General features: G+C 41.8%; 1 protein-coding gene across 1 annotated transcript in view; it reads right to left on the reverse strand.

The window, feature by feature from the left end:
• The window catches only part of RAB8B (RAB8B, member RAS oncogene family), a 61,218-nt gene that overhangs the window by 42,114 nt on the left and 365 nt on the right, over positions 1–18,739 (reverse strand). The gene's annotated exons all lie outside the window — the stretch shown is intronic.

Raw genomic sequence — 18,739 nt, forward strand, 5'->3', positions numbered from 1 at the left:
AAATCACTTCAAGAAAGGTTTCACAGGAGAATCTCAAATGAAAAAGGTAATTTCTCAGTTTAACCACCTCAACCACAGTTGGCCTTAATCCAATATCTAGAATTGCAATCCAAGATTATTTTATCTTTAAAAGATAAATGGGCAACCATTCTTAACACGTTTGAGTAAACAATGATAAGTCTAATTTCAGAATCATGAAAACATTTCTAAACGAGTACCTTTAAAAGACTCTTTGCCCCAAAGATGAGAGCTTTATTTGATCAAATTATTTCATCAGTATCATTCTGGAATTTAGTTCAATGACAATTTTTTGAGTACCAAATAGGTTCCAATTACAGTGTTTGGCAATGCACAGAACACAAAAGATAAAATAAACCTTGTCCTAAAAAAGTTATCATGGAATAGAATAGGTGGGGAGGGAAGAAGACAGTTCCGCTTTTCACGCAGGAAGAACATGGGAAATACCATGCGAAAGTCCAAAGTACTGCAGGGTTCAAAGTGCCACTGAGGAGAGAGAAAGCATCTTCTGACAGGGAGGGGGCAAGGAGAAGACTCTGACCTGGCATCGTAAGAAAGTAACATCTGGGGACATTAGGGAGGAAAGGCAGGATGTCAACAGGCAAATGTGAGGTGTGATCATGGAACCATTATTCTGGGTAGGGCAATGATCCCTAGACTTTTAAATTTTGTGAATTAGCAAAATTTCCAGAAACAAACAAACAAAAAGTGGTTGTGATGAGGAGAATAAAAGAATTTAAAAGAAGGCATATACTAGGCTAGGAGTTGTGTATTCCATAAATTTACTAGGGAGAAAACTAGGCTAGAAATACCCTCTGAGGAAAAAAATAGCAAGAATTCTATGGCAACTTCTTAAATTTTGCAAATGACAGTGAAATAAATATTGACCATCTATTTTTTAAAAAATATATTTTATTGATTTTTAACAGAGAGGAAGGGAGAGAGATAGAGTTAGAAACATCGATGAATGAGAAACATCGATCAGCTGCCTCCTGCACATCTCCTACTGGGGATGTGCCAGCAACCCAGGTACATGCCCTTGACCAGAATTGAACTCAGTCCGCAAGCCGACGCTCTATCCACTGAGCCAAACCGGTTTCGGCTTGACCATCTATTAACACCACCACTTTATAAGAAGCATTTTAATTCCAAAAAATGTGAGAAGCATATCATCTCAGAAAAGTAAAAATGGCATTTCTTCTCATGAAAGGGCAGCTAGTAACCTTACACTGGTCAGGCGAAACCTTGGCCCGGCACCTGTTCAGGAGGCCCTGGGTTAGCGTCTAGGACTTCTGTAAGGAGCGGAAGGAAATACAGCTGAAGCCCCATGGTGGGGAGTTTGGAATGGTAGACTGAGGAAGATATATTCAATTAGGCACAGTGAAAAACAAGACTTTTCAGGGGAGTGGTAAGGAATGACTATGATGTATAATCAGAGCTATGCTCTACAACTAATTTGATCAAAGTGTATAGACTGGAATGAGGGAGAGTGAGAGGGGCGCTGCCCAAGTGAGTCTGGAAGTACTCAGGCCACCAAGGAGGATACTGCAAAGACTAGGGGAGAGGAGTTGAGGTGGTGGAAGAATGGAAAGGACTTGGCAACAAATTATATGTAGGATTTAAGGAGAAAAAAAAGAGTCAAAGATGACTTGCAGGTTTTAAACCTAGGTAAATTATATATATATCAGTAGTGTTAACAGATACATGAAAACTCAAAAAATGGTACTAGATAAGGGTAGGAATGAATTCATTTTGGGAAGGGCTGGAATATAATGAGACAAAGTTGGAGAGTCATATGAGGGAGGCTTGCAGAGGATCAAGCTTGCTACCTTCGTCACCTGGGGGTTTCTGAACCACTGTCCTAGGTGCTAGGGATACAATGGGGACCAGATCTGGTACCTGCACTCATGGAGTTGCAATATGGCAGAAGACACAGACACTAACGCAGCAAATCACACAGATTGGCGTGATCACAAATTGTATTAAAGTGTCTAATGTCTAAAAGAGAAAAGAGGAAAAAATCGAGGTCAGATACTTGGAAAATGACTTCAATTAAAAGACAAAATGAGACTACTAAGGGAAACAGAAGGCACGGTTAGAAGAGCCGGAAGTAAATCAGAGAAGACAATTCTGATGGGGGAATGGAAGCTGGTGGGGAATGAGTTTCAAGGAGCAAGTAACAAATTGTTACAAATGCTGCGGAGAGGAGAGGTGGGGGAGGGGGATGAGAAGGGAGGAAAGCCCACTGGCCTGTGCAGTGAAGACAGGATGACCTGGGCAATATTGAAGCAGGCAGCGCAGACTTTTAAGGGGTTGACGAATAATGAGATGGCAGAAAAGTGCAGGTGACAAGACTTGTCTTTCAAGAAATTAAAAAACAGCCCTGACCAGTTTGGCTCAGTGGTTAGAGCATCGGCCTGTGGACTGAAGGGTCCCAGGTTCGATTCCGGTCAAGGGCATGTACCTTGGTTGCAGGCACATCCCCAGTAGGGAGTGTGCAGGAGGCGGCTGATCCCTGTTTCTCTCTCATGGATGTTTCTAACTCTCTATCCCTCTCCCTTCCTCTCTGTAAAAAAATCAATAAAATATATTTTTTTAAAAAGAAATTAAAAAACAAAGAAAAGGGGATGGGGAGATGAGTGACTTGAGGAAGCAGTGAATTTAAGGGATCTCCTTATTTAAATGGGGACAATTTCAACAGAGTTGAAAGAATAGAAGAAAAGGCCCGGAGAGGAAGAGAAGACAGAAGATGGAGGATAGGAGGGGACAACTGCCAGAGCTGGGTCCCGGGACAGTGGGAAGGTAGCACATTAAGAATATCAACCAACTGGTCAGCACTGCCTCCTTGGGGAGAAGGTGAAATACTCAGAAATGACAGATAGTAAGAAAGGTGTTAGAAGGTTGTGTGGTCTTTTCTGGACAATAGATGCAGAGGGGAATCATTTGCTGTGATTTGAGTGAGACCCAAACAGCTGGACTTGAGAGTACCAACAGCTGTCAAGTGTACATTCATTCAACCAACTATTACTGAGGGCCTTCCATGTCCCAGAAATTGGGCATTTATGCCTGGGCATAAATGGGCATTTATTATTATAAATGCTCTGGGTAAAAGAGAAACAGTTTGATTTCATCACTCTCACATCTAGAAAAAGACCCTAAGCAATAACAGGTGATAATTACACATCCTTTGAAGCTTATGTACGTGCTAATGGATGAGATTTCCCTATTGCAGGAGCCCAAACTCCATTCCTCAGAAGAAAATATATGGTGTTAGTTCATTTATTCCACAAACAGATACAGTGTGCCTGAGCATCATGTAAGTGAGCTCTGAGGAAGCAAGTCATGGTCTCCGTTCCCCAGAGGTTCACACCAACGTGATGCTTCTGTGCTCCCCACCAGTGGGGCACGCTGCATTGCTTGGAGCATTAACTGACCCACCATCACAATCTTTATGCTTCATTAGAAGGCAAGAGTCTGGCCATCTGAACATTTTTAACAGCATATTTTCTATATACAACATAGTTTTAGGGAGTGGACTGGACCAGAGAGTTCCGTGATGGTTTTTCAGTGCTATTCAACCTCAAAATGAACTTTCTTAAAACCATTGCTGCTTTTAAATTTATAAACCAAATGTGTCAAATAAAATCTACCTTCCTCACACTGACCTTTAAGACCCTTCATGATCTCATCCCTGCCACCTCTTATACTAGCTTTGTAATATATGTTTTTTAAAAAAAATGTTTAAAAACACTTTAAACTAGTGAAAAGCATCTCAACTCATCTTCCTGGTCCAAACCCAATTTCAGATTTATGCCTTCCATGTACATGTAATTATCATCATCATGTACTACATACCACAAAAAGGAAAAGTGTTAAAAGTGTGTGTGGGGGGGGGGCATGTTTTTACCACTATGCTTATACTGTTACATTTATTTCTCTAATTCTCTTGGTGAGACAGTTTTGTGACTAAAAAGAAAATTAATAGCATGTATCAATATTATAAAAATATGATTAATGACTTTTTGAGATTAAAGTATCATCATCTTGATTATTAGGTAAAGAAAAGCCTATTAACTAACTTTCAAGTTGGGTAATTTACTCCATTAAAACAGGGTCTGGTGTTTCAAGATTTAATGTATTGTTCAAATTCATGTATGCAAACAAACTCATTAAGATTCAGGAGCCTTCCTGCAGAGACTCACTGCACTTAGAATTCAGGGCCCTAACGGAAGACATCCAACTGGAGTATTTTAATGGAAACATTTGTCTTTTCTAGACAGGACATTCTCCACTATTGTTTTGTTCTTACCCGAAGGAGGAATTAAAAATGCCCTGAGAGTTTGCAGCAGCTGGAAGGCTGCGAAGAGCTTGCTCCTTACATTACACTAACATTATGCACCGGAGGTCAAGGGCTGCTCTTGGACACCTCCTTACGCCAGGGCAGCCAGCGACAGTCACCGTCACTCTGGGAATGAGTTTAAAGACAAATATTTCTCATTCTAGCTTTGTAAAATGCACATGGTCCTAAACTTGAAGAACTAATTTTCAAAAAAACTGAAGCACACCCCATTATGTGACCAAAATGTTTCTGTTGGTATTTTTTATGAAACTTGTTCTAACAAGTTACCTGGAAATAAATGAAACCCTTCACCCTTTATTGAGCCTGTGTGCTAGGCCTTGCGCGAAATGCTTTACTACAGTCCGCTGGGCAACAGTCCTCCGCAGAAGAGGGGGATGGGGCCAGGGAGATTAAAAGAATTGACATCACCAGCTGACAAGGAGTAGTATCACTGTTCACCTTGCAGCACCACCTCCTTAACGATAACCCATCTTTTGTTGTAAATATTTCCAAGTCACTTACGACAGAAAGGCACAGTGGTTAAAAACACAGACTCTACAACCAAAGTGCCTGGGTACAAACCTGAGCTGGTTCCACCACTTACCAGCTGTGTGACCTTGAGAAGGTAACCATTCTGTGCCCCAATTACCGCATTTGGAAAACAGAAATAACAACAGAATGCACCTAAGAGGTTGTTGTGAGAATTAAAGGAGCCAATCCATAAAGAAAATGTTAATTCATGTAAAATGCCTAGAACTGTACCTGGTGTACAGTACGCAGTCGATAAATGTCAGCTCTTATCATTGAAAGCAAGTGTTACAACAATAAAGTGTCCGGGGCCTACCCTGAGTGAACTGGGACTGAGTAATTCCCTCACACCCGTTCACACGCACATGCATGTTTTGGGGGTCTCCCATGTGCCAAAGATGTTATACAAACAATAATTTGTTCATTCTCAAAAACAAAATGAAACAAAAATCTGGCAAGGGAGTTACTATCCTTCCTTTGTCAATAAGGAAAATTGGTTAATTTGACCAAGGCTCTCAAATAGGAAGTAGCAGACTCAGGATTCAAATTTAAGAGTTTCTGTCTCAAAAATCCAGGTGATTTTATCCATACGATGCTATTTGGAGTTATTTCTACTTTTCTATTTCGTCAGGGAGTCACAGGTAATCATTTATGAGCCGAGTTTTGGAAGAGACTTTTGAGTGAACCTGGCACAGCAGTCCCTTTTGCTCATGAAGAAATGGAAGCCCAGGAAGTTCGCTACTGTGCGCAAAGTCCTGTAACAAATGCCATCTCTGAGGGGCGCACCACTATGCTTTCCTCGCCCATGTTGGTGGCCTGCCTCTAGGAAGGCCTCAGCCTTGCTCCTAATCGTTTCAGGGCTCAGAGAAACCAATGACCACTGTACACATCAAGAATGCAACAGCTGGCCCTAATCGGTTTGGCTCAGTGGATAGAGCATTGGCCTGCGGACTAAAGGGTCCCAGGGTCAATTCCGGTCAAGGGCATGTACCTTGGTTGCGGACACATCCCCAGTAGGGGGTGTGCAGGAGGCAGCTGATCCATGTTTCCTTCTCATCAATGTTTCTAACTCTCTATCCCTCTCTCATCCTCTCTGTAAGAAATCAATAAAATATATTTTAAAAATAAGAATGCAACAGCTGAAGAAACTCCTACCAGTTGCAACAGCATGGATGGACCTGGAGAGCATCATGCTAAGTGAAATCAGCCAGTCAAAGAAAGTTAAGTATCACGTGATCTCACTCATTTGTGGAATATAATGAACAACATAAACTAATGAACAAAAATAGAGCCAGAGGAAAAAAATATTTTAGAGTGTAATAGAAGTAATCCTGTTATTTGCAGATTTTTAATATTTCCTACAACTTTTATAATATTATACTAGGTTAATACAGTATTGGTAATATTATATTTAAAATCTTTTTTTCTTAAAATATGAATGTATATTGCATGTAATAGTACTATATTTAAAATCATCTTTCTTAAAATATTAATGTTTATTGCATGTCAATGGCTATTTTGTAAAAAGAAAAAATTATATAGATTTCAAAAAAAATTGCAACAGCTAAGTGAGGACCCAGGGGCTCCCCTCTTTGACAAGTTCATGAATTTTAGAAGATGGACTTTATTATATCAAATTCAGCTGCTTGGGCCTTTCTGCTTTCTGGCTCACTGCACCATTCTGGAGACCCAGGGTTAGCAAATGGATGTTAGTCTGGTCTATAATGCACTGTGAGGAAAATTCTGCCAACCAGGACTTTCCAAACAAAACCCAGAGCAGAGACAATTTCACCCTGAAAAAAAGGAAAGGACAGGCTGACATGAGGTTTAAGCCTAATTTGTCAAAGGAAAAAGGCTCCCAATTATAGTTGCTGTTCCTAGTGATGTTACAGTCTAAGGCCAACAGCATACAAGCTTAACAAGCCAACGGCCCCATGCGGAGAGGCAGTGCTGAGATTTCTGATATAATTAGTTTCCTTTACGCAAAAGAGCTGGATTCATAATTAAATGCTGTTGCCTCCTGCCCACATTCTGCTGTGCACATATTTGATTGCTTCCTAAGGGACTGGGTTAGAGGTCAGGGGACAACCCAAAACCACAAGTCCAGTCCACTGACCTCCTAGGGCTGACAGGAATGTGATGCACGTTTGCAATAGCTGTTCCTGGGGCCCGCCTAGGAAGAGGCTGACTTCATCTTTCCACTCAACACACTTCTCAAGAGTTCGCTGGTCAGTTTACACAGTTCTCACAGACCACTGGAAGTGACCGCTACCACAGGCTAAGTGCCAGTGCACTGAGTCCCACGGAAAACTCCTGACCATTCTGAGAGGGGCAGGTTGTTGCGGACAGACTGTGGTCCAGAACTGAAGTGCGAGGCTCGAGTCATGGCTCCTCTACCTATTTACTTGGTCAAATCAATGACCCTCTCAGAACCTCAGCTTCCTTGTCTAGAACATGGAGATACTAATCTCTGTCCGTGGACAGGATTATGAGAGGTTTAAATAGTGATGCAAATGAAAGTACTTTGTAAACAGCAAAGGTCCCAGTGAAGGGAAGAGGCCACTGAGATAGCCTGCTAATCTCCTAACTGGTCTCTGGGTGTAAAATCCCGCTCTCAGGATACAAGTCCAGACCCTGAACAGGTTTCACATCCCTCCACAATCTGCGCTCTGCTACCCTTCACCCTTACCCTTGTTACATACCCCACCTCCCTGGAGGCCGTAGCCACACAGGATTTCTCCAAATTCTTCCCAAGGCTGTACTGGCTGGCCCATTTACCCAACTGATTACGTCGCGTTCTGATTTTAGATTAGGTGTCATTTCTTCCTAGAAGCTTTCCTCTATCTCTTCTCTCTACTTTCATAACATTTTCTATTTATCCACTTGTGGCCCTTTTCATCACTGTATTCAAACTGCCTTGATACTTGTTTCTCTTTCCCCTCTCGAAGACTAAATAATGTTGCTCATTGAATGAGTGAAGTCAGTGACCTAGTGGACAAATCACTGTTAGCCTACTAACAAATCACTGAAGCGCCCTCCCCAGCCTCTGCTTTTTATCAATTAAAACAACAAAGGCAAACGAAGACTAATAATGTTGCTCATTGAATGAGTGAAGTCAGTGACCTAGTGGACAAATCACTGTTAGCCTACTAACAAATCACTGAAGCGCCCTCCCCAGCCTCTGCTTTTTATCAATTAAAACAACAAAGGCAAAAAAAAAAAAAAAGGCCATGAGAGGATTAAAGACTTGGCCAAAGCAAATGGTTACTCAAAGGCGGAGATGTACTTGGACCTTGTATCTCCTACTTCAATCTCTGACTCTTCCCCCACAAAATGTTGACTATGTCCAGATTTTATGCTATATCATCAATGTCTTTTCATAGCAAGAGAGCTGAAGGCAGATGAGGAATAAGAGAAAGAGACTAGTATTCAGAAAACTAATGCTCCAGGCCAGGCCCTGTGTGACCCAGGCACACAGTTCTCTGAACCTCCGGCCCCTCATCTGTCAAATGGAAGTTTAGCATCAGCATACCTAAGCAGCAAAAGGCTTCCTATTATTTTAGGTTATTTTTCATCTATTTCACCATACTGTATATGAAGAAAATGAGATAATTTGAAAATACTTTATATTTCTCCTTTGACGTAATATTTTCCCAACTTTCAAGTCCTTATTTTTCTGATGACATTTAGCTTTATTATTGAAACGAGGCATTTTTAAAGGACAGGATTCTAAAACATTAAGCGGTTTCTTTAGTACTGAGACAGGGTAGTGAGAAGCTAGGAAAATTCCTTGACCATGTGGAATGGGGAAACTGAGACAGCTGAACAACCTGGCTGAGCAGTTTACAGCAGATGAAGAAGGTCGCCTCCTGGAGATAACATCTAGGCCTCAGTTGTATTTCAGCTCCAGGCCCGGAAAAGCAGCAAAACCAGGTGGGCAAGGCCAGGATCAGCTGCAGTGACTAATGACCCCCTGCCCTGGCACTGAGCAATCATTAAAGTCCGTGACCCTGAAAGAGCACACCTGGAAAACTGATGAATATTCTACTGAAACTCTCCCTTGAGACCTCCCCTACAGTCTCTGCCTGCAAGAGATAGATAACAACCCTCAAAACAAAAGACCCATGACCCGCTCTCCCTCTGAGAAGCATGTCTGCGGCTTTCTCTGCTCTCTCTGCTTCCCCGACTTCGTCCCCCACAGGCATGCATCTCCTAACTCTAAGGGAACCCACAAAACTTGCAACCAGGGGAGCAATGGGCTGTGGCAGCTTGTCCCAGGCTAACCCCCTGACCCTGTCCCCAAGGCTCCCTTTCTCTGACTTCCCAGAGAGCTAAGGCAGCCCAGTCTAAGCTCTCCTGTTGCTCCTATGCTAAGCCCTTCTTTGTTTCACTGTCCCCAGCTTTAATAAAAATACCCTCACAGTCACCGGGACTTATGTTGTGAAATCTTTCTGCTCGAAGTCAAGAACCCTCACACTACAGACTGACCCTAGGCAGACCCACTTAGGGCCAAGACCCCTGTCCAATAACAGAACTACAAAAAGTTTAACTGACAAGATCAACACAGGCTGGGCTTGAAGCCTGCACTGCCTGCATGATGAGAAAACAGGCCTAGCTTAATGTCCTTGGGAGGGGCTTGTGCCGTGAGTGCCTGGAAGCACGCACGCGTTTTTCAGAGTACTATATATTCTGTTTTGCAATAATAACGAGATAATTTGAATTTAAAAATGAGGTAAATCATATAATGAGATCACGACATACATTTAAAATTAAAGTCTAAAGAGCCATGATACACACCTCTGACTATATTACATATGCATGTTTTTAATTTTAATTATAACAGAATTTTGTGGAAGTGAAAGAAATTAGTTGGATTGTCCCATGAATTTTTCATGCTTCTATAAGGACTGGAAATCTTCAAAACAATAGTAAGTAGAGAAAATGGAAAATGCACTCACTCAAATTATTTTGTTTGTGAATGGCACCCTTATCAATACGTCACCATTTGCTACTGGTGGTGCCTGAGACAAGTACCAGTACCAGTTTTTAATCTTCTAGTTCTAAACAATATAAGAGAGCAATACAGTCAGAAATCATTATTAATTCTCAAACTACATTACGCACAAGTTTCTAAACACAAGAGTTCACTCCAACTGCCAACAAAAGCGAAAGCAAGAGACTGAACAAGTAGACAAAGAAATCAATAGGAGAGGAGAGGAGAATGTTGTTTTCATTATTCTCTTTCCAATCCAATTCCCTCTCCTCAAGTCCCGGTATGGGTGAGGTGTTAATGAAGAGAGTGGAATGAGAAAGTGGTCGGGGTCATTCAAAAAATGGAAAAATTGTTTTCTAAGCCATCTCAAGATTTTATTCAGAGACCTTAAGAAGAAAAAAAAAGTTAAATATTCGTTATTGAAAACTATAAACAGCTACTCCATCCAAATTCATAAGCAACTTACAAATTACAGTAGGGTTAGTCACTGACATCTCAGAACACAAGCCCTTTTTTGTAATGGATTTTGTGTATTTTGTTGTTAAAAATTTCAACTTCCATGGCTGAAAGTCTTTTTCAAAGAAAGAGCTTATTGGGCCATTTCTAGCAAGAAAAAAAGGATCGGGTCTCGGGGTATAAAGTCTAAACCACCACCAGCAGCACCAGGTGGAAAAGACAACATGTTGGCCATCCTGGAGTTGGCCAGCCTTTTCATACATGATGTAGGGGAAGAAAGATGTAAGTTGTTGTGACAGAACTTACACTGGCTGTAGATAAAGGGGGTGGGAGAAGGCAAAGCAGGGCTGGTTCTGGGAGAAGTGCTCCTCTGGATTGGTTATGGGCAACAGTCTGAAAAGCTCATGTGTAAACAAGATGCGAAGGAAGGCTCCAGGGTTTGATGGCATCTGGCTATCTTCTCTTTAGATAATAGCCACCTGGAAGTTAATTCAAAGTTCCAACATACACGCAGAAATGTGAGCAGTCTTGCTAGCTGGCCACAGCTATGAACAGCTAACTGCTCTGTCTTTCTCTCACTCTTTGGCCCACTGTAACTTAATCAAGCGCATCTCAGAGTTTTTTCCTTGTCAGTGTGTATGACATTAAAATATTCCGCAACACCTATTCCAGATAAATAAATATTGCATAGGGTCCTAAGAAAAAAACTCTTAAAATTCAACTTTTAAATAGACCACCTATATTTCATGTTAAAACCTGATCACATATTTTAGAGATTGTTCTACCACTTTATACATCAGGAAAATATCTATGAGTTGTTCAAATAATTATTGCCAAGTTCTTTGCCAAAACAGGCAAAATTATAGTGTGATGTGGGGGAAGTCACGTCAGTCCAAGCTTTGCCAACAGAAAGCTGTGCAACACTACACACATTGCTTAACTGCTTTGTGGGCTGTTTATATCATGATGAAGTGAGAGTCCATCCTCACCCAGCTTTTGCAAAGTGCTTTGAAATTCTACAATGCTGTCATCCAGTCTATCTCAGTGATGGCAAGCCTATATTTGATGAACATTAAGGACATGCAGAGCTTTAGCATCTTCTATGTCCAGCAACAGGTGACTTATTAAACTACTGCTGAATGCTACAGGTAGGGCTGCAAGCAAATACTTCATCACAGCCAAGAAACAGGCTGCTTCGGAGTCTGTTTCCGAATTGTTTCTACCACTGTCTGTGGCCTCCCAAAGGAAGTCCTGAGTAACTACGTTACACAAAATACAACAAAAAGCAGGCTTATTTCTTCTTCTACAGACAATCAGGCATCCACTTCCTTTAAAGTTCTTATTAATTCAAATCAAAATAAGACAAGTCCAAAAGATACAAATTTTGGGTCTTTCCTATGTTCAGTAGGAAAAGGAGAAAAGGACACATCTCCAGACACAATACAGGTAATAATCATTCCCCAGTAATATATATATATACATATATATATATGTATATATATATATATATATATTTTTTTTAATTCTCACCCGAGATTTTGTTGTTGTTGTTTTAGCGAGAGGAAGGGAGAGAGAGAAACACGGTGTGAGAGAGTAACATCAATCAGTTGCCTCCAGTTCACACCTTGACTACAACCTACGTATGTGCCCTGACCAGGAATCGAACCCACAACATTTTGATGTACTGGATGATGCTCCAACCAACTGAGACACCTGGCCAGGGCCACCAGTAATACTTTTAATATTGAAATTTAGACACCATGCATTGGATAGCTACCTACTCACTTTAGAAAACAGACAGCATAGGTGTATGACACTGCCACCCACTCTCTCCCTCCACTGCCATGGCAGGCATCAGGAATCCATGACCGCCTTCAACCTTGCTGAGCTCAGACAGGACCTCAGGATTCTATACAACACAGCATTCCAGGTGGCCCCTAACAACCCGTCAGTACTGGCAGTCATACTAAAGCCTATTTCAGCCCGGCTCTGCATATTCCTCAACATACTATGCCAAAATATTGAAATGGATCTTCAAAGACAGCCACTTCCTGATGGTGTCGAGATACAGTAAAACATTCACTTTAACAATAAAATGGTAATGTTTTCCTGTAATAAGAGCAAAGAACATAACTGCAAACATTAGTTTTAGTCCAGACACTATGCTATTCCAGTGAGATGTGCAAGTGGTTCTATATAATAAAGGTTTATATTCATCTTTTTAAAAATAGAATTTGGCTTTATTCAACACAAACACTGAATTCCAATCCACTCACTATCCTGTCACTCAAACGAGTGCTGGGCAGAACACAGACACAAACAGAGCTCCATCTGCTAATTAAAACTGGGCACAAAACTGTTAACAGGCATCTGTTGCATTGTTTGAATCTAATGGGCAGAGACAAAGCTGAAATGGCTCTTCAAAAGCAAACCCAGTGATTTCACTCATTTTCTCTGGTATTTATGTTAGTGGGGGGTTGGAAGCATGGTGTTAAACAGCTTATTATAGAGTCTGAAAGATAAGTGAAATATCTTGCATATTTTAAAACATCCCTTCAAAACTGATCATAGAAGGCTATACAACATTTTATCCTGGGGTAAATACCATTCTTGTGTAAAGAATGCATAGTAAGCACTTTTAATCTTATCGCAGACATCATCTAATCATCTACAACTATGAAAGAAGAAAACTAAAATCCAAGCAATGCTTTACAACTTATACAGTGCTTTCACAATTCATCCATCCAGTCATTCATCTGTCCAATTGAGTGGTCATTTAATACAGGCATTGGAGATTTAAGAGATGAATAAGATTTGATTCACAGTAACCCTGAAAAATTGGTACTGTATTATTACACTCTAGTATAGATGAAAAAACTAAGGCCCGAGAAGGACAACTGATTCACTAAAGGCCAGAAAACTAGGAAAGTCAGATGTCAGGACATGAACCCAGATCTGACTCCAGACCCACTGCTCTTCTTAACGTGCCATGCCCTTTCCCTAACACCGAACATGAACAAGTCCACTTCATTGGCTACTTACATGTCAGAAGGTCCACAGTGTTATCTTCCACAATATTATTACTCACCTAAATCTACTACCTCATCCCACTACAATATTCTTCCCAATCTACTATGAAAAACTACTTCCTACAAAATTCTTCCAAGCAGCAATTCTAACACACGCAAGAGAGCTGGTCCCCAGGCCGGCTCCGTGTGCAGGCGGTCAGACCTAAACAGAACCGGCTTCAGGCCTTGCCAGCAGCATCCTGGCCTTCCGTTTCTGATTCCACAGTTCTGTTCAGATTCAGTTATCAGATTCAGTTCAAAAACTAACTGCTATTTTATTCCTTGGTTTGCCTTATCTTCACAGATTAGACTTATCTCCCTCTAAAACAAGATGCAAACCAATTTCCCTCCAGCTTTTCTCAGTGGATCCAAACAATCTTGGTGCTGTTGCCAAGAGAATCTCCTCCCTGATTTGCTGCCATGCAGAACAGCTGGCCAAGTTCTTCGTTAAAGCACACTTATGTTTAAGACACATCAGTATCTGTAGCCAGGACTCAGTTTCCCTGCTCTCCTCCTTAATCTGTTGAGGGGCTTTTTTCATATGCTAGAACACAAACGGAGGAGATGAGTTTAACCCTTTACTACCAAGTATTAAATTCTACATGTTCTGAAATAGATAGGAAGTCTACTGACAGCTTTGAAAGAACACATGACATTAAAATAAGGCTTCATGTACAAAATGTTCAATTTGAAGTTGAATGTTCCCTGCATATTTTTGTTTGCAAGGATGAAACGAATGAAAACAACTATGAAAATTAAAATCAACTTGCTCTACATATCTGGATTACGCTCAGCCAAATGTTGATATCATCTTGGCTAAAAATGTAAACATGACAAAGTTTGTTTCTCAGTCAATAAGTCTTGATAAAAGCTTTGAATTGCTACCAACGAAAAACAGTTTTTAATAAAGTCGGGGTCAGCAAACTTTTTATATAAAGAAAGAGTAAATATTTTTAAGCTTTGTGGGACACATATGGTCTCTTGCATATTCTTTGTTTTGTTTGATTTTTTTAATAACCCTTTAATACTGTAAAAAACCATTGTTACATTGGACTGCCAAAAAAACAGGCTGCAGGCCACATTGGCCTATGGGCAACAGTTTGTCAACCCCTTATTTTGAGGAAACTGAATCCAAGAAGAGAAAAAAAAAGCAATGTTACCAAAGAAAACATCTAAAAGTGCTCTGGTGAGAGAAGGCTGCAACAACTGCCATCGTCCCCTTATTAATATGATTGCATTAGTTATTTTGCACAGGAAAGGAATTTTAATGACAGGGTGCCCTTTGATCTCCTAACCTGAAACCACAGAGAGCAAAGGACAGCTTCAGGTGCTGAGCTGTCCCTGCATCCCCTGCTGCAGCACTCTGAACCACTGTATGAGCATTCACTATTTCCCGGAACAGATTTGGCTCATCAACGTGGGAACATTGAACTTTCTCCACATAAAGCATACGGGCAAAATCTAATTTCTTCCTAGAAAAGGTGGTGACAAATTTGTGGAGATGGTCATGCTGATTAGATATAGCAGCAGCCTGATTGTGAAAAGCGACACAGACTTGGATTTGGAGTGCGCTGGAGTCTCTGTGACAACCCGCTGTGATCTTGACAATGTCAACTTAACCTTAGTTTTCTTATTTATAAAATTGGGGCAGGGGCATAAAGATCATCTCTAAGACTCTTTCTGCTGTCAAACTATGACTATACTAAAATGAAACCACTCAGGAAATACCCTAACCGGAAGACGGGGCGGGGGGAGAGCGGGTGGAAGGGGGGCAGGCCAGGGGAAAGACAGCAAAGGGAAGAAGCTTAGATTGTCTTGTTAGAGAACAGGATCTGCTTTTCTTTTTCTTCTACCAGCACCTTATTCAGTACAGGTCATTCCAACATGTCAATGTGCCCTCCTATCAATATTAAAATGCACCCACAGCCCAGAGGAAATATAACACGTAGCTAACTGTATAGCTGTTTCCTGGTTGTCTTAATGTTACATTTTATAGACATTGAATTAAGCATTAATTATGATTATGTAAGAGGTTTGGGAAGCCAATTAAAAAACTTTTTTCAGTTCTCAAATATTGGAACTGAAAGGCTAGCACTGGGCCTATTATTTCAAATGGATAAAACAATCTTACTCAATAATTGACAAATATTATCTGACTGATATACTGGAAGAGTCCCAATAAGTCCGTTGGAAGAAAACGTACCCCTCCACCACCCAAAGAGCAAAAAGGAAATGAGGGGAGCCAGGATATCTGAGAGAACAGCCACACCTTAGAGAAGTAAGGAAAAGCATCTGGGCGACAACTGTATCTGCTCTGAAAATGACTAATTGTCGCCTTCCTCTCATGATGGCAGACGCCACATGAAAAGTGTTTAAAGATGGCCAGAGGCCCTTTTTAAAACTACTTAAACTTTGACAAACCAAAACTAAGTCTTAAAATGTCCTCTCATTAGAAGAAACAGGCACAAGGTATACATATCTACCAAACCACACACACACACACACACACACACAGACCCCAGGCGTTAAGAAATGCGTCTTTCCTGTCACATAGACCTTATCAAGGTTTGTCAGCAATGCTGTGGCAGACCTTGTCAAAACCCAGTTCCAATACCCAGGAACTTACACACCTAGGAACTTCAAGAAATAACTATGACTGGGAGGAGATAAACCACCAGCTCTCACTTCAACAACTTCCTATCACCTGGGAATGGGATGGGGGTATTGAGGGAGTAGTGCGGCGGTTCTCAACCTGTGGGTCGCGACCCCTTTGGCGGTTGAACGACCCTTTCACAGGGGTCACTTAAGACCATCCTGCATATCAGATATTTACATTACGATTCATAACAGTAGCAACATTACAGTTATGAAGTAGCAACGAAAATAATTTTATGTTGGGTCACAACATGAGGAACTGTATTTAAAGGGCCAGAAGGCTGAGAACCACGGGAGTAGTGGGATTTTGTTACTAGCAACGTGGACACTCCAAACCTATGTTTGTGGAGATTTTTACTACGATGGTATTAACATTCACCGTAGCTTTCTAACTTCATTTCAATTGCGAAGCACTGGGTTTAAGGTATATAAACTCTTCTACTGTTTGAAGGCAGTGTGCTACCACTTCCTGTTGGGGCTCTGGGGGAGGGAGGGTAAGTGGAGGCACGGAAGATTTCCCCCTCCTCCATGTCAAGTGAAGACACAGCTCATAGTCTCTTTTTACCACATCCACCCCACAGAAAATACAAAGACTAAGATTATTCATGAGATTCACCCCGTTTAACTGTCTACCACCTGTTCCAAACAGTGTCAGGACACTGTTTTTCATGCCTTAATAGTTGCGGCCCTCCATTGAACTGAATTGCAATCATTAAAAAAAAAAAAATCAACACAAAAAGAATTCTACTCCTTCAGAATGAAAAGTAATTTTTAAAAGCTACTATTTTAAAAGGAAGTAGTCACCCTTACAGGAAATATGGGGCAAAAATTAAGGCAAAAAGGGGAAAACTAATTAAACTATTATAAACAAGCAAAGGTCATCCAAGGAGCTTAACAGAAATAGCATCCAAGCGACTCACTCACTGTCAAAGCAGGAGACTGCTTCTGGGAGCGTCAAGCAAAGAATGGACAAAAGACTACCCACTCAACCGGTCAGAAACTGTCCTTTACCAACTGGACTGCAGCATGCATTCAACAATGGAAGAAGGTTACTCTAGGTTTTGAGATGAGTACCAGCAACAAAATTAACGCCCTTCAGCTGCTGTAACAGCTCCAACCAAATCTCTCAGAAATATACTTGAGACGTGACATTTAAAATCTGCTTCCTCAGAAAAGAAAAAGTCCCACTCAAGACTGACTGCCAAGAACTTGCAGCTCAAACTTCCCTCAGCCCAGACATCATAAGGCCGGGGAGCTTTCAGACCACTCAATTCCTGTCAAAGAGGCCGGAGCCAGCCAGCCAACCACACAGCTTTGCCTACTACTTGATTTGAAGAGCGCTCTATACCCAATTATTCTTTTTAAAAAAATAATAAATTATCCCTAAAACATACAAATAATCAAATAACACTTATGACCATCGCACTAGCCCCCAATAATCTGAGATTCATGGTAAAATAAGCTGTAAGAATTCATTTGAAAGACGCTTAAGTGAGCTCCTTGGAGAAGCCACAAGCATCACCCAGACGACCAAAAGTTAAGATCCTTCGGGCACTTAATTAACCGCAGCTATTTAACAAGGAAAAGGGTGTTTAGGTCACTTGGTTGGCAGCTTAAAACCAGCTTTGATTTCCTCTTCAGTTTATAGGAAGTTAGAGAACTTGTTACCTGAACACAAAGTCTTCCAGTACAAAAGGTGGAAGGACAGCTCCCAGCCCAGATCAGAAAAAAAACTGAATCAAATGAAAATAACGGGGGCGGGGGTGGGAGTGGGGGGGGGAAGATGCTGCTTGTTGTGATTCGTTGAGCAACTCATAATTAAAACCAGAGCAAAAAATACAGGGACCCAGGCAGACTCCTCAGCTGCGAAGTTCTTAAACATTCAAGCCCAAGAATTTAACAATTAAGTGTTGCTTTCAGGAGATGGTAGTAAAGGTCTCCTATTTTTCTGACCACACCGCTCCCCAAAGTCACCGATTCTCTTAACGCCCCTTCCCGCTCGCACAACAATTTAATGCTCTGGAGACATCCTCCTCTCATTGGGCACTTTTTCTCTTTTTCCTGCACTTGGTCCCGAGGAAGCGAGGACAGAAGAGGGTAACGGTGCTCCCAGTTCCTGGAGAAAGTCCTGCTGTCCATGCCCTGCCCTCTCCCACCTCCTCCACCGAGTGCCCAGCCTCTCCCCCCTTTCATCTCACACCAGCTCTCCTTCACTTTCTCCCCCACGCACCCCACTCGGTCCTCTGGTCCCCTGAACCCTGCCCCGACCTGCAGCTTCCTTCTGACCCCGCCAGGACACCTCCCCAGACCCCGGTGCCCGGTCCTTCGCCACCCACCACTCACCCCCCGCAACCCCCTCCCGCTGCTGGACTCGCACCATTCGTGCCCCGGTGTCTCCTGTTCCTCTACTTCGCGTCCCTCCCGTTCCCCCAACCCTTCATTTCCCCTTCACATTTCCTTCCTCTTTCCTGTCTTTCCATCCATCTCACACCCACTATCCCTTTCTCTCCCTCCGTGAGGCTCCTTGTGTTCCACACACACACACTTTGTCCCCCTAAGACCCTTCCCTGTCACCCTACCCCTCTCGTTTCCCCCAACACCCCTGCGTCCTTGTTCCATTGGTTCCCCTTTCCCTTTCTTTGCCCCCAAGTTTCCCCTTCACCTCCCAGCCTCCCATCTCCG

This window comes from Myotis davidii, unplaced genomic scaffold (genome assembly GCF_000327345.1).
Source record: "Myotis davidii unplaced genomic scaffold, ASM32734v1 scaffold461, whole genome shotgun sequence".
NCBI classification, from domain to species: Eukaryota; Metazoa; Chordata; class Mammalia; order Chiroptera; family Vespertilionidae; genus Myotis; species Myotis davidii.